The sequence below is a fragment of the Pelophylax lessonae genome (genome assembly GCF_965119305.1).
Source record: "Pelophylax lessonae genome assembly, chromosome: 4".
Lineage (NCBI taxonomy): Eukaryota > Metazoa > Chordata > Amphibia > Anura > Ranidae > Pelophylax > Pelophylax lessonae.
The window spans coordinates 48,057,837-48,081,546 of NC_138771.1; positions in this window are offsets into that span (position 1 = coordinate 48,057,837).

Below are 23,710 nucleotides of genomic sequence, written 5' to 3' on the forward strand. Positions count from 1 at the left end.
AAAATCGATGATCGCCGCTATTACTAGTAAAAAATAGAAAGATAAATAAAAATGACATAAATCTATCCTCTAGTTTGTAGACACGATAACTTTTGCGCAAACTAATCAATGTACTGTGTACTTATTGGGACTTTACCAAAAATATGTGGCAGAATACATATTGGCCTAAACTAATGAAAATAATTTTATTTATTTATTTATTTTTTATTGTGAATGTTTAAAAGCAGAAAGGGAAAGAAAAAAATTTGTATTTTTTTTTTTTTTTTCAGAATTGTAGCTCTTTTTTTGTTTATAGTGCAAAAAATAAAAACTGCAGAGGTGATCAAATACCACCAAAAGAAAACTCTATTTGTGGGAAAAAACAGGACATCAATTTTATTTGGGTACAGTGTCACAGGACCACGTAATTGTCAGTTAAAGTAATGGCCTGGTCATTAGGGGGGTAAAACCTTCCGGTCCTTGAGTGGTTAATTACATTGAGCATTTCTTGTTCCTGCAAGAAATGTAAATGCTACATCTGTAACAGATGTAAGATGGGTCAAAAACATTTAATAAATTAGGCTGTAAGCAGAACCCCAAATTAAAAACACAATGCAAAATAATGGATTGAAAATGGCCATAGCCCTTTATTATTGGTTTTGATGATAAATAAAATATTAACATTTAAAAAATATATATTGTTATATAAGCCATATAAACTATAACTAAAGTTAAACCAATAATTGCAAGAACATTGCATAACCATTAAGCTCAACTCAGCCATTACAGCATGAGTTTACCTTGAAACAAATAAAATGTACACTGCCCCTTTGATAGAAGGTTTAGGGAAGTGGAAAAAACAGCGTTTGACCCATAGGGATTATCTTACTGGTATTGATATCTTATGTACAGTAACTGATCTGGTTGCTAGGCGGGTAGCTTCTATATCCCAGTCTCCTTGGCTTGTAGTGTAATGTAACAAAAATGCAAACTGAAGAGCCTCACCATGCTAAAGTGGTCCAGATGCAACTGTAAACCAATGAAAGTCAGGGGAGCAATCCAAAAAAGTAGCCAACACATTTTGGGGGCCCAAGAGCACCCCCTTCATCAGGGCTTGATTGACAAAAATGTGAATAGACTAGAAGTGAACTGAACCCATAATGATATTTTTTCCAGTGTGATTACAAGCACAGGTATTGTCAGGCTTTGTCAGTAGCTGGTATGGCCCTTCGATAGAAGGGAATAAACCACATAACTTAGGGCCATGATAATGGGATGGAGGGTGGAATTCTCTTTTGTGGACTGCCTTCCATTGCCCTGAACTAATAAAGCATTTCTCTTTTATAGGTTACATAGGTACATAGTTAGTGAGGTTGAAAAAAAGACATCAGTCCATCCAGTTCAACCTATGATGTGTGTGTGTGTTTGATGTTAACCGTACATTGTATACCCCTGTATGTTGTGGTCTTTAAGGTGTCCGTCTAATAGTTTTTTGAAACTATCGATGCTCCCCACTGATTCCACTGCTTGTGGAAGAGAATTCCACATCCTCACTGCTCTGACAGTAAAGAACACCCTATGTATTTTAAGGTTAAACCGTTTTTCCTCTAGTTTTAGTGAGTGGCCACTGGTAGGTCACTAGAAACTCATGACAAGATCAATAACTGATACCCATGAACAACAGACATCAACATGCAACATAAACTGTATAGTGTAAAGGTAGGCGCAACTACTTCCCCAAAATCCAGTGGCGACTCTAGGAAGAATATATAGGGGGGTGGCATATAAGATAACACAGTCAAAACTGGGGGAGCACTTATAATTTTCACTACTAAATCATACCACTGAAAAAACTAAATAAATATATATATATATATATATATATATATATATATATATATATATATATATACATATATATATATATATATACACATACATACATAGTTACATAGTTACATAGTTACATAGTTACATAGTTAGTGAGGTTGAAAAAAGACATCAGTCCATCCAGTTCAACCTATGATGCGTGTGTGTGTTTGCTTTTAACCGTACATTGTATACCCCTGTATGTTGTGGTCTTTAAGGTGTCCATCTAATAGTTTTTTGAAACTATCAATGCTCCCTGCTGATATGACTGCTTGTGGAAGAGAATTCCACATCCTTACCGTTCTTACAGTGAAGAACCCCTTACGCACTTTAAGGTTAAACCGCCTTTCCTCTAGTTTTAGTGAGTGGCCACGTGTCTTATTGTATCTCCTTTCTCTGAATAGTTTGTTCCTTATGCTCGGGTCACCAGTACAGTTTTTGTACATTGATATCATATCCCCCCTCAATCGTCTTTTCTCCAGAGAGAAAAGGTTCAGGGCTTGTAGTCTTTCCTCATAGCTGATGTCCTCCATTCCCCTAATTATTTTTGTTGCCCTTCTCTGGACTTTCTCCAGTTCCAGCACATCCTTCCTGAGGACCGGTGCCCAGAACTGGACAGCATACTCCAGATGTGGCCGGACCAGAGTCTTGTAGAGTGGGAGAATAATCTCTTTATTTCTGGAGTGAATCCCCTTTTTTATACATCCCAGTATTCTGTTGGCTTTGCTTGCGGCGGCTTGGCATTGCATGCCACTGCCAAGCTTGTTGTCTACCAGTACCCCCAAGTCCTTTTCCATCCTAGACTCACCCAGAGGTTCCCCCCCTAGTGAGTAGCTTGCTTTCTGGTTTCTGGCCCCCAAGTGCATTACTTTACATTTATCAACATTAAACCTCATCTGCCATGTAGTTGCCCACCCCGTTATTTTGTTCAGGTCTGCTTGCAAGGTTTCCACATCCTGCATAGAAGATATTGGCATGCCTAGTTTAGTATCATCTGCAAATACTGAGATTGTGCTAGATATCCCCTCCTCTAGATCATTTATGAACAAATTAAACAGGATTGGTCCCAGGACAGAACCCTGGGGGACCCCACTTTCCACACCCGCCCAATCCGAGTACTCCCCATTAATCACCACCCTCTGTACTCTCCCCTGGAGCCAGTTCTCTATCCAGTTACTCACCTTCTGATCCATACCTACCTTCCTTAGTTTGTACAGTAATCGTTTGTGGGGAACGGTTTCAAAGGCTTTTGCAAAGTCCAGATACACCACATCCACAGGCTTACCTTTATCTAGGTGGCTGCTCACTTCATCGTAGAAGGTTAATAGATTGGTTTAGCACGAACGATTTTTCATGAATCCATGCTGATTACTACTTATAATACCGTTTTCATTACTAAAGTCTTGTATGTGGTCCCTTAACATCCCCTCCAAAATTTTGCAGACTACAGATGTTAGGCTGACCGGCCTATAGTTACCCGGGATATATCTCGGCCCCTTCTTAAATATTGGTACCACGTTGGCTTTTTTCCAATCAGCTGGCACCATACCCGTCTGTAAACTATCCTTAAAGATTATCCTTATATCCTTATATATATACACATACACACACATATATATATATATATATAGTTACAAAATATGTGAGTAATGCAGTATGCGATGATTGTACTAACCCAACACTTAAAAGACAATCTTTCAAGAGTTTTCCTTTCTTCCTCAGGTATTGCTTCAGACCTGAGAAAGAGGAAGACTCTTTAAAGCTTTTAAAAAAATAAAAAACAAACATCAGACTGTGCGGGCCAGAAAAAAGAGCATACATACATTTAATAAAATGTAAACATTTATTTATATCAAGCTTACATAATTAAACAAAGGTGCTATGATATCCTTTTGTATAAAAAAAAAACATAAAGCAGTTGCACAGAAAATTGTAACCAAATGACGAGCAGTATATATGTTGGTTCTTCCAATGCCTACGCATTTCACAGATTGCTTCATCAGGGCTGAAATGACCGTATAGTACTCATCTATGGGGAAGAACAACATAATTGACAATCATATATAGGTACATTGATATTGTTCCAATACATACAAATCCTATGTTAAGACTGGTGTCTGACACAACAGGACCCACCTCTAATGGCAAACGCACATGCACACAAACTCCAAGGGTGGGTGCTTGGGCCACAAAGAGAGACTTCAAATGAGGTACAACCACCCTAGAATATTATAAAATAGTTATCTAACTGTCATGTAGTCCACCATATAGATATGTAATCCTGTGGAAAAGTGCACTTACCATGCAACACCTCTCTCATACATATTGACTCCTGAAAAGCTTTACTTTATAGTTTAAAGCAATTTCAGCAAACAGTTTATTCAGTAATAACCTCTAGTATTGGTGCCAGTTTATGTAGTTATAGCCCCTAGTATTGGTGACAGTTTATGTAGTGATAACCCCTAGTATTGGTGCCAGTTTACGCAGTAATAAAGCGTAGTGTAGGTACCATTTTACCCAGTAATAACCCCTAGCAATAGCGCCAGCTTCTACAGTAATAGCCCCTAGTTTTGGTGCCAGTTTACGCAGTAATAGCCCCTAGTATTGAAGCCAGTTTATGCAGTAATAACCCCTAGTAATGGTGCCAGTTTACACAGTAAAAACCCCTAGTATTGGTGCAAGTTTATGCAGTAATAGCCCCTTATATTGGTGCCAGTTTATGAAATAATAAAGCCTAGTATTGGCGCCAGTTTCCACAGTAATAAAGCCTAGTATTGGTACCAGTTTACGCAAAAATAAAGCCTAGTATTGATGTCATGCTCTCAGTGTGGAGGAGGTAGGGGAGAATTGTGAGACCTGCCAACCACTGGAAGTGTTAAGGCCAGCGACGACAGTGTCAGTGGTCTTAACACCTTTATCAACTTCATGGGAGATCTTTATGATTTCCCCGCGGGTCTCCTGATGCACTACAGTACAGCGCACTTCTCCACCTGGGACTCCTTCCCTCCACCACACCGTGGCAAAACTAAGGGGGAAGGCTGCTACAGTGCACCTCTTGACCCTGGACTCATGCCCCTACAGCAGGGGTGCCCAATCTTTTGAGGAGTGAGGGCCACTTTAGTGACTTGGTAAATGGTCGCGGGCCACAATGAGCAGAGCAGAAACATGACAGGTCCATGTCCACTCAGATGTATGTATTGTGTTGTACTCCTCGCCTCCGGCTGTCTCTCCAACTCCGCGAGTGCGAGTCTGACATGCGCAGCGGTATCCAACGTCCTAGCCCCGCCCAACTGGTTTCGTCATTTGACGTCCTCACGTAGCGGAAGACACTTGCAAAATGTTTTATTGGTGTTCTTTTAATAAATAAAACAGCTTTTATGGAATTACTAGACATTAAGCCCGTTAAATAAACGGGCGCTAGATCATATGTGGTCAAACATTTGTAAAAACAGACTTGTTCCAGTTAAGCGTGAGCCTCTGTTAGCTCTGCGTCCCCGTTGCCCTAGCAACGTCGAGGACATGCACAGTGCTGACTGAGCGGCTCTCGCTTATCTCGTTATTTTTTTCTAACAACGCGAGAGCCGCGTGGCGTAGCCAGCTGACCGAGCGGCTCTCGCGCCGCCACTTGTAGCACCCGCATGCCCCTAGCAGTAAGTCCGCGCGAGCGCAAATCCGCCGCATGTCCGCGCACACCCGCTGCTTCAACAATTTCGCCCGGTGTTCTATCAGATTTCCCTACCCCACACCCGCCGCTTCAACAGTTTCGCCCGGTGTTTGGTGGTCCCCCCAAAATCCATACCAGTCCCTTATCTACCCCATCAGATTTCCCTATCTACGTCATTTCCGATTGAGATCAGTTGTGGATTCATCATGCAGCAGCTTGTACCTGCGTCACACGTCCTATTGGGAATGCGCAGAATAGGTAGGGAATTATGATAGCATCGTAAGGGGTCAGACAAAAGTCCTAGTGTGCATGCACCAGCGCATGCGCACCAACGGGTCGGGCAGCACCATCTCTTATAACAAACATCCATCCAATCTCCATGACACACACTGCGCCGACCCGACACTGCGCCAACCCGACAATCCGATCCCCATGCCCCACACTGCGGCGACCCGACAATGAGACAGTGGACGTGTGGGTAGGGAATAGGATTGTCCGATCGGCGCACTGTGTGCCATGGAGATGGGATGGATGTTTGTTATAAGAGATGGTGCTGCCCGATTCGTTGGTGCGCATGCACCCGCTCATGCGCAATAGGACTTGTGCCTCAGCCCTTACGATGTTATCAAAATTACCCACCTATTCTGCCAATGTTCCCTCTAATTTTTTACTGTGCTGAGCAAGTAAAAAAATTTCTGAGCGCAAACCTTTAGACTGAGCAATTGGGGGGGGCGTCAATGCAGAGTGCCCACATCGATGCTCCCAATCGCAGAGTGCCCACATCGATGCCCCCAATCACAGAGTTCCCACAGCGATGCCCCCAATCGCAGAGTGCCCAAAGCGATGCCCCCAATTGCAGAGTGCCCACAGCAATGCCCCCAATTGCAGAGTGCCCACAGCGATGCCCCCAATCAATGCAGAGATGCCAGCGCCCCCCCCGTGCACTTACCTCACGGTCACGGCAGCTTCTCATCAGTTCAGTCCCCGGAAGCCGTCTCCTCAGTCCTCCCGGCGCCTCCTGCCCCAAAGGGGGTGTCCGTCATCCTGGGTGCCCCGTGCAGGCCCGATCCCCGGCCTCTCCTAAAGGCCGCGGGTCGGCCGCAGTATCCGCACTCCGGGGGGGGGGGTGTCAGTCTCCACAGATTGGAACGCCACCCCCAGCGCCGGCCTGCCGGCCAGCCGCCCGAGGTCTCTCTGCGTCTCAACGGCTGTCCTGTGGCACATGCGCAGTAGCGCATTTCCACGGACACAGGGACGGACGCAGAGACACAGGGCTTTTATTAATATAGATGCTATGTTGCTTTTTCCTTTCCTCTTAAAATCGGTAATTCCCTATATACTCCAATGAGAGTGACTGTATGACGGGGACAGCAGATAACAGATTGTGAACCGGCTTGCTGGATATATTGTATACAAAAGGCGCTATAGATGATTTATAACCTTACAAGCCTCTCCATCTGGTGAGTTCGTTTGGGGTGATTGGTGGAAGGAGCACACAGGGTGTTTGGCACATATTTATTTAAAGAAGACTTCTGCACAGAACCTATGCACTTTCCTGCACATGTTGGATATGTTTTTGGGGACTTTTTAGAATATAAGGACATTATTTTTGAATTTCACAAAATAATTTTTTTGTGTTAGTTTACTTATTGAATTTTCAGCACCAAGTCACTTTTTTACTATTATGACCTGCTCTATTTTTATATGTATATGATAAATTGTTTTCTTATATATGACACATATTTGTTTATTAATAATCAGATTTTTTTAATTTTGAATATTTGATTGCACTAGCACTTTAGTTGTTGAGAATAAGGTATAGGTGAGTGTAGATCTGTGCTGATTTTAACCCATTTATCTACTCTGTTGTTGGTTATTCCTGCAGACAATTAGCAGCGACTACATATTATATACAGAACTCCCCCTAATAGTAAATTGATTTCGGCACCAGATCTTTTGTATGCATTTTTATAGTATTTTGTCTGGGCCAAAGATCTGGTTGGCCATGGTGCCATGGGTGAAGGTGATGCAAAAATGATTTGTTTCCCTCACCTTATATTCCATTTATATTTCAGGACCCTGAGAGTGTGTATTGATTTTCAAAACATTATTCATTAGTAGGGATGAGCAAATGGTTTGGCCTGAGAATGAATTTGGCCCGAACATTTGCCTGTTTGGCTGTTCACTGAACACCCAAATTTTCAGTGTGTTCACTGGGTGTTCGCCCCGAATAACACCTTGCAATACACTGAGCACTACACAGTGCATTATGCGCCCTGATTGGGCAAAGCTTTGCCCAATCAGGGTGCAGTGTAAGCTTGTTATTAAGGAGCTGGGCAGAGAAGCCAGCCGTAGCATCCTTCACAACCGATGAGTCATCAGCTGTCAATGGGTTTCCCCGCTGACAGCTCAATAAGAAAAAAAAAAAAAAAAGTGCCGGCAAAAACAAAAAATAAACAAACAGAAAAAAAAGGCATGGGTTCTGGTATGGATTTGGAGGGAAACCCCATGCCAATTTTTTAAAAAAAAAAATGGCATGGGGACCCCCCAAAATCCATACCAGTCCCTTATCTGGGCATACAGCCTGGCAGGTCAGGAAAGGGGGGGGGGCAAGCAAGTGCCCCCCCTCCTGAACCATACCATGCCACATGCTTTCAACATGGGGTGGGTGGTTTGGGGCAGGGGGGGCTCTGCCCCCCATCTTAAAGCACCTTGTCCCCATGCTGATGGGGACAAGGGCCTCTTCCTGACAACCCTGGGCTGTGGTCGTTGAAGTCTGCAGGTGGGGGGGGCTTATCAGAATCTTGAAGCCCCCTTCAACAGGGGGGCCCCCAGATCCCAGCCCTCCCCCTATGTGAACCTAAAAAGTGTACAAAAGTAATAGCCGCACAAGACAGTTTTTGACAAATCCCTTATAAACATATAAAAAATAAAAAAATCGTGTCCCTTGATGTAAACGCAGTGTCAATCACGCCTCCCGCCAGACCCGAAAAATCGAAAACACTCTCGTCTCTTGGGAGGCCTCCCATCGTATGCCCGCTCCGTGCTTTTACATTTCTTATATAGGAAAGAGGGTCAACGGGCTACGTCACCCAGTGGCACTGCCCCATTTGAGTCTGGTTTGGACTGGGGGGGAACCCCATGTCATTTTTTCTTTATTTTTTCAATAGCCGGGGGCCAGTAATTGTAACCAGGAGTCATTTTAAATGGGAATTGACTCTTTTTTTTTTTCTTTAGAAATGTCACTTTTCTGTAGCATGTTTTATGCATGCTACAGATGCGCCAGTTTATAGGCACATTAAGGGGACCCCCCCTATATTTAAAGGAATTTTTCATTTTTATTGTTGCACTTTTAGCATAATTAAAATCACTGCTCCTGAAAAGACTATTGCTTTTATTTATTTATTTATTTTTTATTGATACATGTCCCCCAGGGCAGTACCCATACCCCCATACCCCTTTTATGGCCAATTACTTGCATATAAGCCTTTAAAATGGGCACTTTTGATTTTTCCTGTTCAGCTCTTATAGTCTTCAATGGGGTTCGCCATTCGGCTTAAGAACATTTCACCTGGTCGGGAGTTCTGCTGCAAACTGAACAGGGGGGTGTTCAGCCCATCCCTATTCATTAGTGAATTAGCCACATGTACACTATCACAATTGTGTGCATGTCCCATTAGCATTATTTGCATATACTAAATGCTCTTAGAGTATATTTTGGCTTTTCAGTAAGACGTACAGGCACATCAAAGCAACAGAATGTGCATATGTTTTACCAAATCAAGCAAGTATGTGATAAGCATGTCCTTTGTTTGAAAGTCTGCTAGAATTTGCATTTTCTTATGAATATATACTATATTTCAGAAATATTCAAGAGATCTGCCTTGGTAAAGGCCTTGCCTCTTTCTAATCTGCTTCAACAGATTAACAAGTTTTTTGTAATGATAAATGCTTAAGGTCAGTTGTCAGGTTTTATTTCACATTCATCTTCTTACGTATTCTGGCATTTTTTTCACTTTTAGCAGTTAGGCCATTATCAGTCCGTGATCATTAAAATCAACAAAGCCTTGTTCTAAAATTAGTCCATTCTATGAAATATTTGTATATCCTGTGTATATGAGAGCCACAGTTTAATATTATGGGATGATGCACACCAAACACATGTTAGTTTTGGCAAAGGAACTCCGATGCCTGCCCTTATAAATTTTATTGGTCAGAATGGTTTACTACAGATGGATATTCAGCATTTGCATTGTGTAATATATCAGCAAAAAAAAAACATAAAATGTATAAAACCATAGCAATACTAGTGATAGTATTAAAAAGGAAGCCCATGCACCGCAAATTTGTGGACGCATGAGAATTAGAGTCCTGAGGATTAGTGATGGCAATAGAGTGTATAAGTAATAAAATATTAACAATATGAATTTTCAAAATTAATATTCAAACAATTAGGGTTGTATTAATAAAACCTTTGTATAGAAATCCACTTACAAAAATGAATGTACATTCATTCTCTGCAACTGGGGCGAAAATAAAATGTTATTAGGCTATTTCCTATGCTGTTTTAATGTTTTTCATTGATGTAAAATGGAAAATATTGTTTTTGGCCATTAGATGGAACTAAGTATAAAGGAATGTTCTATGATACTTAGCCATTATTTAGCGGCCAAATACAGTATCTTCCATATTAAATCAGTGTAAAACATTCGACCAGCAAAGGCAATAGCCAAATAATATTCTTTGTTTCCCTTTTGCCCAATTTCCAGAGAATCAATATACAGTACCGTGCAAAGGTTTTAGGCAGCTGTGAAAAATTCTGTAAATTAATAATGATTTCAGAAATAGTGCAACCTTTGCAACCCTGGTAGTTTCGCCACTGAGGAGAGGGCAGGAGGGGGTGTGTCCCCATTGGATCATTTTTAGCACAGCTGAGCTTGGAGACCTAAAGCTCTTAAACCCCAAAGTACTGGAAGTTCAGCAGAAGGAAGAATACAAGCAGGCTTGCTGTAAATAGTTCTAAAGAATCCAGCAGCCTGCACATCATGGGACACACTTGATTAGAGGTAAGTATTGTAACTTAGGCTGTAGAGCTTCAGTGCTGCTGGCTCCTTTTCCCTCAGTGCTGCTTCCCTGAACTTCCATTCCTTATGGGAAAGTGTAAACAGTGGACAATGCAGTCCCTGGCCAGTCTGTTAGCTTGGAGAAGGCTAACATCTTAGGCTGTGGGGCTGTCTGTATTAATGCACACAGTGTAGGGAGATACAACTCTAGTCCCTGCATGTAACTCCATAGGATGCTGTAAGAGAAACAAGAAACCCGAGGCAGCAGTTATGGCACCAGCATAAACTAAAACATAGGATTAAAAGATAAAGAAGCTGCATACTCGGTAAGTAATTAAATCACCTGTTTAAAAACGGCTTAATATCATAGTTACATAGTTACATAGTAGGTGAGGTTGAATAAAGCCAATAGTCCATCCAGTTCAAACTGTGTAGGTGTGCGTGGCCGTAATCATCTCACATAACCCTGAATGTTCTTATCCTTGAGATGTACGTCTAAGAGTCTTTTGAAAGCCACCATACTATCCACAGAAACCACCTCTTGTGGTAGAGAATTCCACAATCTTGTAGCTCTAACAGTAAAGAACACCCCACGTTGCCTGAGGTTAAAATGCTTCTGCTCTAATCGCAATGTATGGCCTCGAGTCCTCATGCACTCCCTACGACTGAATAGCTTTTTTTCTATGCCGAGATCACCATTGAGATATTTATAAATTGCTATCAATAAATCAGGGAGAATAAATCAAGCGATAGCAGACGCTCTTCATAATTAAGTTCCTCCAATCCCCTAATTAGTTTAGTTGCCCTTCTCTGGATCCTCTCCAGCTCCAACACATCCCTCCTGAGGACTGGCGACCAGAACTGGACAGAATACTCCAGATGCGGTCGGACCAGAGTTTTATAAAGTGGAAGGATTATAGTCTTATCTTTGGAATACATCCCTTTCTTTATGCATGCTAATATTCTGCTGGCTTTGGCAGCTGCTGCTTGACATTGCATGCTATTGCCTAGTCTATCATCTACCAAGACTCCCAGATCTTTCTCCATTTTTGATTCCCCAAAGGGTTCCCCTTTAAGCTCTCAATTATTAACTTGTAAATGCTAGACAAGTCATATTAGGATCTTGGTAACGGCAGTATTTTAGTGGTTTACCTTTCTTTGTTGCAGCTTTAAAAAAAAAAAAAAAAATCTACATCGGTTTTTTTCAGGTTAACACATTTTGGGGAATATTTTCTGTCTCCAAAAAAAAATTTTTTAAGATCATGATCTACTTTTTATTTGGTTATTGAAGTCTACAATCTGTTTTGCTCATCACTAGCAGTTATATAAGTAACAAAGTAAACAGTAAAATACAGAATTCTTTGAATATTTTAAGACCTGAGACTAAACCAGCTTGAATGAAACTATTGTACATTTAAAAGATACATTTTGTATAGAACAAAGGTCTTTGGTTCGAGAAAACATTGAAAGTTCCACTACATTCGAAAGAATCATATAATGAATACTGAATGATTTCAGTTTCCTCAGCAACCTTCATTGGAACATAAATGCTCATACAAGTTATTTAATATTCATTGCAGTGTCTAAGGGATATGCACCAATACAGTATGAGGACCTTCAAAACAAATTAATTAAAGAAAATTGGATACTCTAATGAATAGAGATTGCTAACCAATTGTTGTTACAGTGAATGTTTATGTTGGGGCATAGCATAGCATGTCGCACGGATGATTCAAAGTCATATTGTTTTCACAAGACTATTTTAATTGTGCAATAACCAAATAATTAAGAGGAGCAGTGCTGCAATGTAAACAGCTCACAGTAAGAGAAAAGAAGCATGGAATAAATAGAGCATAAAGAGACAGCTTTACAGTGTCAGACTGACAAAGCATAATACATTGGGCCTTTACCCTAAATAGGCTCTGTACAGCCTACACAAGTGTCCAATAGCGTGTCCAATGGTCATTGAAAAGCCTGGTGTTCTTCTCAATTGACAGGGTGTACTAATGTGAAAAGCTCAACATATACAATCAGTTGATTAGGCGTTTGCCCTAATGTTTGCTTCCAGGAATGGTGCCTTAAACATCTGGCAGGTATGGGTGCTGCAGAGCGAGTTCAGCCCATCGTCCTTCCTGTCTGTCCACTGAGAGCTAGCCAGCTAGGGAAATATTTAAAATTCCCTCCAGGTAAACTTTAACCTTTACACCATGGGTGTCCAACCTTTTGGCTTCTCGGGTCCACATAAAGTGTAGAGAAATTTTCTCGAGCCGCAAATAAAATATATACTATAGTTAAGGTATATAAGTAATAAAATGCCACTGCGCCCTTCCCGCGCTGCCGCAACAGCGCCCCCCCCCCCCCCCGCACTAATTTAACACAACTAGAGGATGATCAAATGAAATGGAATCAGTATACAGAGGTTTACTTCTTCTGAAGGAACACTCTAACCACCATGACCACTTCAGTAATTTGAAGTGTTAATGGTGGTAGGAGTCAGAAACACTGCACATGCTCGCCTCCCCCGCCCCCCCCTCCCCTCTGAGGCAGCCTCTGCCTACCGTTAGTTGGAAGCTGCCCTGGCTGTGCTTCCTCTCCAGTAACAAAAAAAATTGTCAGGGGGCAGTGGGCCGCATTGCCTGCAGTTTCGGGCCTCATGCGGTTGGACATGCCTGCTTTACACACTACAGGAACCTCAAGGTTTTAAAGGATATCATATACATACTTAATAAGTATAGGAGTCTTCGGTATTTACATTATACACCAGCAAAAAAATAAATAAATAAAAACCTGATTAAAACTCAATTAACTACTATGAAGTAACATCAATATTAACAGTAATAGATGTATGGAAGCCTTCCACCGCTGGCCAACTTATTAAAATTCCAGTTGAACTTCCAGTTCTGGCGCCCTATGGAGTAGCTGATTCCTCTCACAGCTCCCGCAGACCTCATCTTTAAACCAGCATACAAAGCTGCCCAGACCATCGACTCAGCCTTCTGTCTCCCGGTCTAGTTCCTCTCCATCCATGGATCGTTTTTTGGACAAAATCGGCTCTCGTTCTCTTTCTGCTCAGCGCCGCTGGACTCCACAGATGCAGCCTCACTCTCCAATATGGCGGAGCTGCCATCCATGGAGATTAGTGCAATCTGTGCCCTTCCTCCTCTGCAGCCAGGGGACATTCACACTGAGCGCATTGCTCAGGCAGTAGCTGCTCTCCTAGCCCCAACCATTGCTGCTTTTGGAGAAAAAGCAGTCCAGGCAGAAATATCACAAATAAAGAAAGAGCTGGATGATCATGCTGTCTGAATCAATGAAGCAGAGCACAGAATTTCTACCATAGAGGGTGAGCTTTATAAATCTCAAGCCACAGAAGAGTTACAAGATAAAACTAACCAATTCATTTTCCAGAACCTGGAAGATTTTGAAAATAGGTCACGTCACAATAATTTTATTTTTTTTAGGAGTCCCTAAATACTTACAAGCATCTGCCATCTCAGAATTCTGTGCATCACGCATTCCAGGGGCCCTAGGCCTTTCTTCCCCCTGCGTAGTAGAATGAGCATGTCATCTGGGGGTCCCTACCACTGACTTTACCTCTCCTCCCCCGATCATTGCCAAATATCTCAGGTATGCGGACAAGGCCACAATTTTACCAAAATTCCTGCAGTCCGTTCCTCTGGAATTGATGGGGTCAAAATCCCAATCTTTGCTGATTACTCCGCTGACATCTCTAAAAAAACTAAAAGCCTTCCAACACATATGCTCAGAACGCGTTAAACACCAAAACAAGTTCACTCTAGCATTCCCTGCCATACTTCGAATTAAGTCACTGAACGAAGACCAACTCTCCTTTCTCGATCCATCGGATGCTGAGAACTGTTTCCGCTCTCTACCGCATAGTGCAAAGCATGCTACCTTTATTAGATAAAAAATAGAAATTGTACTTACAATCCACAAACATGAATAAGGACATATCATAACAAACACCTCTTCATTTGAAGTATCAGGTCATCTCAACAGAGCTGGGTAGTCGAAGGTAGAGGGCTAGGTGGAAAAGCAACCGGAGAGTATTTTGAGAATGCAGACCAAAAATTGCTTCTTTTGTACTGCTCTGATCTGACTTCTGGTTAGAGGGTGGCTATGTTCATCCTCCATGGTCCCGCTATATTTATCACATACGGGGTGCTGAATGCCAATGTGGAACAGGAGAAGTCAGCCTCAAAGTAGCACAGGTCGCCTGCTGGAATACTTGCAGAGACGTTCTGTCTAGGATGCTTGTCAGAGGAACACCCGGGAGTACAGCTGATGTACTGGAGTGGTGTCTACAGACAGGTGGCACCTGTGAGAAGCAGCAGGTCTTCAGTAGCACAGAGGACAGGAGAGAAGTCCATTCAAAGCCAAGGTCAGATGCCAGGTGGGGATCAGAGCAAGCGTAGTCAGGTGGATAGCTGGGGTCATACACAAGAGAGCAGAGAGAGAAGATCTGTTAAACAAGCCCGGGTCAGGCTAGGAGGCAGGCAGAATACAGATCCAGGGTAAACCGAGTCGGTGAAAGGAATTCACAGAAGCAAGGAGATTGCAGGAACAAATGCACTGGAGAAGCCGAAGATCAACCAGCAATTGCAGAGACTGACTTCCTTATAAAGGCCATTTGCCAAACTGTGCTGAGAGTGTGCGTAACTGCGCGCATGTGTGTTCCGGGACTCACCTGTGCCCTAGCACACATTTGTGGGCACCTGTTCCTGCGACCATGCAAAATACTGGCAGGAATGCCAGGTCTTTGGACACCTCTGCCATGGACAGCGCCCTGATAGTATGTAGGAACATAGCCACCATCTCTTGCTCACTCTTGAGATAGACTATGGGACTTGTAGTGTGCATAGAATAGTGTATGTGTCCACAACTAGTGTGCACTGCTTGTTCCAAGCAAACAGAAGTGAATGGGAAAAAGGAAAGGTTCAGGAGCTCATGGGGGACTTTACAAGAAGGCTGAATAACACAGTAAATAATGATTTAATGAAAAATAGATTACATGGCTAACTCTTAATCATTAGTATGAACCAAGAGTAGTCTTTGACAGCTTTGTCACTGTGCTGGGAGTGTGAAGTGAGCATGCTCTGAGCACAGAAATCCCTGCTGCCCATTGGCACAAATGTGTTTTTTGGGGTATGGATGGCCATAGCCAAAATAATGATTAAATCCAAGCAATAGATAGATAGCCTACCTTTACTATAATATAAATAAACATAAAAAAAGGACACAGTTTGAAAAATGAACATTATTCTTCTGGAGTTTTAGCCACATACAGTATTTCAAAGCTACAAATGATCTAGATAATGACACAAAATACTGTTTTCATTCCTTGAAGATGCTGAGAGTATATTATGCATTGTAAATGATTAATGGATAAACAAAATCTATGCATGTGTGTAAGTCAAGTAAAGGGCTACTTATCCCACTCAGTCATCGTAAAGTCTTCAGTCATCACAGTGCAATCTTTTACAGAAATGTATTGTTGGGGCCTGCGAAATCTTTGAATACAGAACAGCCGAAATGAAGATGCTATCACATGTGTATAAATATTAGCATTTATCAGAATCTTGTCTTGTTCCTTCCAGCGCTCTCTTTCATAAATCTTAGCACTTCAGCAATAAGATCATTGTCAGATTTTTATTGGATTGTAATGTATTTCAGGAACTCTATATGCAATGGATTTTTATAATATACTATATCAAAAGGTGTGAGTAAATTACAGAATAAGCGGCTTTACATATATTTTACTAGAACCATGAAATATTGCTACCAGTAGTCTGCACTTCAAAAAGTGTAAAATTAATTGCATCAATTCAGTTAAAGGACTCATAGAAGAATGTTTTAAGGAATTTTTTTTTGGTATGTTGTAGTGAGGTGAATCACACTGGTTGCTGTATCTTAAAGACACAAACAGAGATATTTGCCCCTGAGGTCCTAGGTACAGCCATTTGCCACTGCCAACATGAGCCAGTTTCATTTTGCCTCTTGTATTCATACTGAATTGTAGACAAAGCAGCACAAAGGAGACTTCTCCTTTTAAATGACGCCAGGGGTGTATCCTGAATGGCAGGTATAGTTCCCCAAATTTTTTGTTGTGGTCCCTTTAATAGGGACAGTTTCTCACCCATGCAGGCTGAAGGGTTCCAGGGTAGTCTGGTTGGAAAGAGAGGACTAATTATTAGTTTTCTCTGAATTGGCAAGTTTTTATCAGTGACCCATAACAATGGAGGTTCGAAGAGTTTTGGGAGGGAAGAACCTTCAAACCCTGACTACAGGTATTCTGGTCCTGAAGGGGCTAAGCCTCAGCAAAGCAAGTCTTGAAAGGCAGCAGGAAGGGGATCAGCACCTGTGTCAATTAGGCATTATGGAGTGGTGTGAGCAAGGTGAACCCTCTGTGTGTAGCTGAACCCCCGAGGCCTGTTGGGCACCATTATACACGGAGGAACCCTAACCCAGTATGGGCACAAGAGATTGGTGGTGAGCCCGTGGTTGGCTTCCTTTTTAGATTGCACTATTTTACTTTACTTTTGCCTGGAGAAAGCTCTTTGAATTTATTTGGTTTGGATATACCAATAAAAGGACTGCTTGCTTTTACCAACTCTGTTGCATCGACTGATGTTCCCAGGCTACCTCATACATTCTGTTATTGCAGAATTCATAGTGGGGGGTGTTGCTGGACAGAGTCGTTCATTCCTGTAATCAGTTATTACCACTGATTACCATGTACTAGGTTATTCCACTGCCCACTCATAAAGGAGATATTGATTTTTGCATGGACTGAATTTGTCAACAAACTTTTGTATTCTCAAAAAAATGCCCATACAGAATTCCTAATATGTGTCTAAAACTATGTTTTATACTGTATACCTCTGCCTTGTAGTCGATCAATGTCTTGTGTTTATTTTATTTAAAGCTAGATTCCAAGTATTCATATTTTTGGCATAGTTACATTGGTCCAGGTTGGACAACCGTAAGTATGTATGTGTCATACCTGGCAGTAATTCCCTGAACAGTCAAAATCTCTGTAGTAGGCACTGTGCCGTGTTGCTGTCTCTCTGCTTAATGAACACAGGAGGTCGTTCATTCGACATGAACACTGTTATAACAACACTTTGCATTTTTTCAATGAATGCAAAGTGTTCTCTAATAGGAAGAGGTAGAGATTTTAGCACCATCACTCCTACTCTCCACCACATACAGTCACAGTTCAGAGGCTCGGCATGGGACCCAGAAGCTAGAAACAATAACTGTAGTAGGGGTGTCTACTACATGGATATTGAGCTTTCACAGGGATTATTTACCATTCATTTTCAAGAAGATTGACAGATATCTTTTGTGTACTTTTGTGTAAAATGTAAGTAAATTTTCTTAAGTAAAAGATGTTGTGACAGGAAGTCAGGTAAATCTGTGGATGTTGTCACAGACAGGAGATACATTTCCACCTGGTTTAGAAAATTCACCAATTACTATAGGGTGTCGGCTGCAGTGGTAGCCAGAACTGTCTAAGGACGTTGAACAGACTTCAGCTGTTCAGAATGAGGAAATTAAGGCCTCTATAATTTGTCCAAAGGAAGTCTGTTGATTGCTGCCTCCTGACGCCGTGTGGGCTGGGGAGAAAGATTGCTACCTCCTGACGCCGTGTGGGTAGCAGAGGACAATCAGATGGGTGCCCCCTGAAGCTGTGTGAGCATAGGAGGGTAAAAAGTGTGAAGACTACTCAAGGTGAGGTCTTGGATCGTTTCTCTGTGAAAAGAAACCAATGGACATTTCCTGTGTGAAGGGGAAATTAATCAAGATTGAAGACTACTCAAGGTGAGGTCTGGGACTATTTCTATGTGAAAAGAAATAAATGAACTATTGAGTGTCTGCTGTAGGATCAGCAAAGTTTGCCCAACAGTAGGTTGGGGACAGACTTCCGTAGGTAGGTTCCTGTATGTGAGAAGGTAGCCGCCCACAGTGGCAAGGATTTATTTTGTGTTTTATTTTTATTTTGATGTTTTGAGGATTGCACTTGTGTGAAGAAAATTGCAAGAATAAACCAAACTGTTGTTTGCAACCACGTCTCGGCTATCTCCCTGTGTAAACGCACCCCCCAAAGGGGTCATCCATACCCGCCACTGAGCTAAATCCCCACAATGTAAAAATGTAAATGTAAAAATCAAAATTGTAAGAAAATGTAAATTTAAGAAAATAAACTAAATAACATTTTTTTTTGGTTTGTGGTGCTCAGATACAGCTTATTTCCGCTTGAACTGCTTAACTAAACCAGACTGTTTGTACTGAAATATAATATTGTACTACATTGACATGAGTTACATTAGGTTTGTTTTTACAAATCTCATGTGATAACTCCATTGCCAGCAATGCTAGGTTTCAATGCTTCCATGGTTAGAATGCTATTGTTCAGTGGTTTTTAAGTCACTCACTAGTTCTTGTTAAAGCACTTTAATACATCTCATTGGCCTTAGGTTTTATTTTCAGTGACATTTTAGTGGTTAGTCTAATGGGCTCATCTCACCTCAGGGTTACTAATGAGGTCAGAGAGTGCTCAATCTCTATACTGAATAATTCAGTGATCGGCACAGCAGACTCCAGCCCTAGAATACATTTCTGACACCACAACAGCAATGAGTTAGCTCATGAGCAGATGTTTTGCTTACTAACGCATTGTATTTTACAGCTCCATCAGTTACCCCCCCCAAACCGATAATGCACCACTCTGACTAAGGCAATTGTCTATATAGGGAAACACACAGGCCCTTTTAATAAGATGGTAAAAAGATCACTGATGATATGTGAAATGCATTAAAGTCTCCGGAAGTCAATTCAGAGAACAATGAGCTCTGATTCTGGAGCCTACAGACTATTGTCACTCTGCTGTATGTCATATTTATTCAAACCAAAGCATATTTTAATTGCTAGGTTAGTAACTGTGACAGTTTTTAATAAGCCATTGCAACGAGCAGTGCTGATATGAATTCCTGGCTGCTGCAGCGAAGCTACACTACTTAGTATAAATGAAATGTTGGATGTCATTTCTAGGAGTGCAATGATGAGTGCAGAAAACTGGATGTTAAAGTGGTTCTAAAGGCAGAACATTTTTAACCTTACTGCATTCTCTGCATGAAGGTAGAAAACCTTCTGCATGCAGCCCCCCCCCCCCTTATACCTACCTGAGCCCTATCTCGACTCAGTGGTGTGTGCAAGAGCAGTGGCTCTCTTGGCTCCCTCTGTCCTCATTGACTCAGAGACATCAATGGGAGCCATTGGCTCCTGCTGCTGTCAATCACAGCCAGTGAGGTGAGAGCAGCAGGGCCAAGTAACGCTCTGTATGTAAATGGACATATACAGTATATTGGGCTTGGAGATGAGCACTCACAAGTGCCCCCATAACAAGCAGGTTGCTGTAGGGCCACTCGGCGGGGGGGGGGGGGAGTGCCAGCAGGGGTTTCGAGATGAGGAGGATCAGGGCTGCTCTGTGCAAAACTATTGCACAGAGCAGGTAAGTATGACATGTTTGTCATTTTGATTTACAAAAATAATGGGCATTTACACTTACTTTAAGGATAGCTGTAACAGAGAATGATACTGGGCAGCACTCATAGATACAAATCAATGTGCATATTTGGAACCACTGTGCTCTGCAATTCTTTTATATAGGGAACATATGAGGATGCCATGGGGTTGATTTACTAAAGACAAACAGGCTGTTTACCCTGCAAGGGAAGTTGCACTTTGCAAGGGAATTTGGCCAAGAGCTTAGTGATGATGGTGAAGTTACACTTCCCAGTCATGCGCAAGGAAAAAAAAAAAACAGCATTTGTGTTTGCACATGATTGTATGATGCAGAGGCGTAACTAGAGCCTTCAGGGCCCCGATGCAAGAAAACATGAAGGGCCCCCTCAGATCCCTGGCCGGGGCCCTTACCTTCAAGCCCAGGGCTCTTCCCACTAATCCTGGGGCTCTTTACTCTCGTTGCATGGCCTTTTACTACGGTCCCGCAGCAGGATCCTTTCACAAGTTCTGCAGTGGGCTCCCTTCCTGCAATCTTGGGGCCTCCCCACAGTGGTGCAATGCCAGGGCCCGGTCGCAAGTGTGACTTTTGCAATCCTGGAAGTTCACCCACTGGTTTGCTACTGGGCCCCCTGGAGCATGGGGCCCGGTAGCAATCGCAACCCCTGCAACCCCTGTAGTTACGCCCCTGGTATGATGGACATCTGCAGAGCTTTACCTCATTCACTAAATTCTGGGGCAAATTCCCTTGCAACTTCTCTTGCAAAGTAAAACGTCTATTTGTCTTAAGTAAGTCAACCCCATAGTGAACATTTGAAAAATAGTGACCACTGCCATGCTTTTATATGATGATACCACACCTCTCCATTGGCTATTGGACAGTGTGGACTTTTGGAGTGGAGCATGGCAAGAAATACATGGCATCATGTCCCTACCCACCAATATTTTTAAGATATATACAGTGGGTACGGAAAGTATTCAGACCCCCTTAAATTTTTCACTCTTTGTTATATTGCAGCCATTTGCTAAAATCATTTAAGTTCATTCTTTTTCCTCATGAATGTACACATAGCACCCCATACTAACAGAAAATAACACAATTGTTGACATTGTTGCAGATTTATTAAAAAAGAAAAACTGAAATATCACATGGTCCTAAGTATTCAGACCCTTTGCTGTGACACTCATATATTTAACTCAGGTGCTTTCCATTTCTTCTGATCATCCTTGAGATGGTTCTACACCTTCATTTGAGTCCAGCTGTGTTTGATTATACTGATTGGACTTGATTAGGAAAGCCACACACCTGTCTATATAAGACCTTCCAGATCACAATGCATGTCAGAGCAAATGAGAATCATGAGGTCAAAGGAACTGCCTGAAGAGCTCAGAGACAGAATTGTGGCAAGGCACAGATCTGGCCAAGGTTACAAAAATATTTCTGCTGCACTTAAGGTTCCTAAGAGCACAGTGGCCTCCATAATCCTCAAATGGAAGACGTTTGGGTCGACCAGAACCCTTCCTAGAGCTGGCCGTCCGGCCAAACTGAGCTATCGGGGGAGAAGAGCCTTGGTGAGAGAGGTAAAGAAGAACCCAAAGATCACTGTGGCTGAGCTCCAGAGATGCAGTCAGGAGATGGGAGAAAGTTGTAGAAAGTCAACCATCACTGCAGCCCTCCATCAGTCGGGGCTTTATGGCAGAGTGGCCAGACGGAAGCCTCTCCTCAGTGTAAGACACATGAAAGCCCGCATGGAGTTTGCTAAAAAACACCTGAAGGACTCCAAGATGGTGAGAAATAAGATTCTCTGGTCTGATGAGACCAAAATAGAACTTTTTGGCCTTAATTCTAAGCGGTATGTGTGGAGAAAACCAGGCACTGCTCATCACCTGTCCAATACAGTCCCAACAGTGAAGCATGGTGGTGGCAGCATCATGCTGTGGGGGTGTTTTTCAGCTGCAGGGACAGGACGACTGGTTGCAATCGAGGGAAAGATGAATGCGGCCAAGTACAGGGATATCCTGGACAAAAACCTTCTCCAGAGTGCTCTGGACCTCAGACTGGGCCGAAGGTTTACCTTCCAACAAGACAATGACCCTAAGCACACAGCTAAAATAACGAAGGAGTGGCTTCACAACAACTCCGTGACTGTTCTTGAATGGCCCAGCCAGAGCCCTGACTTAAACCCAATTGAGCATCTCTGGAGAGACCTAAAAATGGCTGTCCACCAACGTTTACCATCCAACCTGACAGAACTGGAGAGGATCTGCAAGGAGGAATGGCAGAGGATCCCCAAATCCAGGTGTGAAAGACTTGTTGCATCTTTCCCAAAAAGACTCCTGGCTGTATTAGATCAAAAGGGGGCTTCTACTAAATACTGAGCAAAGGGTCTGAATACTTAGGACCATGTGATATTTCAGTTTTTCTTTTTTAATAAATCTGCAACAATGTCAACAATTCTGTGTTTTTCTGTCAGTATGGGGTGCTATGTGTACATTCATGAAGAAGAAGAATGAACTTAAATGATTTTAGCAAATGGCTGCAATATAACAAAGAGTGAAAAATTTAAGGGGGTCTGAATACTTTCCGTACCCACTGTATATATATATATATATACAGTGAAACCTTGGTTTACGAGTACCGCGGTTTGCGAGCAACTTGAAAGACGAGCAATCATTTTTTATTTTTTTGCTTTGGTTTGCGAGCGCCGCTTTGATATACGAGTGGCGCCCGCACCCGTAAGTGACGTCATCAGCCGAGTGTCTCCGGACTAATGCAGCACGGATGGGCGGATGGAACCCCTGCACCTGCATACTGAAGAGAGCTAAGGCAAAGGTGAGTTGAGTTAGGAACCTAAATACAGTACACAGGGCTGAACACAATGCCTTTTACAGTACAGTATAAAGGGCTGGTGAGCTATGTACAGTACTGTGTAGTACAGTACTGTATGTTCTTTTCACAGCCTGGGACCCATTATAAACAAACTTTTGCTACTGTGGCACAAGTACAGCGCTGATGTTGTATCCTATTAATTAATTAGTTTTATTTCTACAGTACACTTTATACTGTATTTTGTATTGCCATAATGAATAAATGTTTTTGGAACGAATCATCTGAGTTTCCATTATTTCTTATAGGAAAATCCGCTTTGATATAAGAGCGCTTTGGATTACAAGCATGCTTCCGGAACGAATTATGCTCGTAAACCAAGGTTTTACTGTATATATATATATATATATATATATATATATATATATATGAAAAAACAAATTTAAACCCGCGCTGCACAATAGTGATAAATTATGGTGATAAACTGTGAAAGTGTGCAGCTGCTGCAAACACTAAGAAAAATCTTAGAATAAATGAATAAAACAAATTTATGCAGCGCTAGCAATGAATTAGTGAAGATATAAAATTATAAAATTATGATAGAATCAATCTATATCATATAAACAATCATAATATATCAATCACACTAAGTGCATAAAATAACTGCAATAATTATAAAGTGCATAATAAACTAAAAAATTAAATATAAATTTCAAGTGAGAAGATTAAAGTGCATATATAATAATTTGGTGAAAAAAGTCC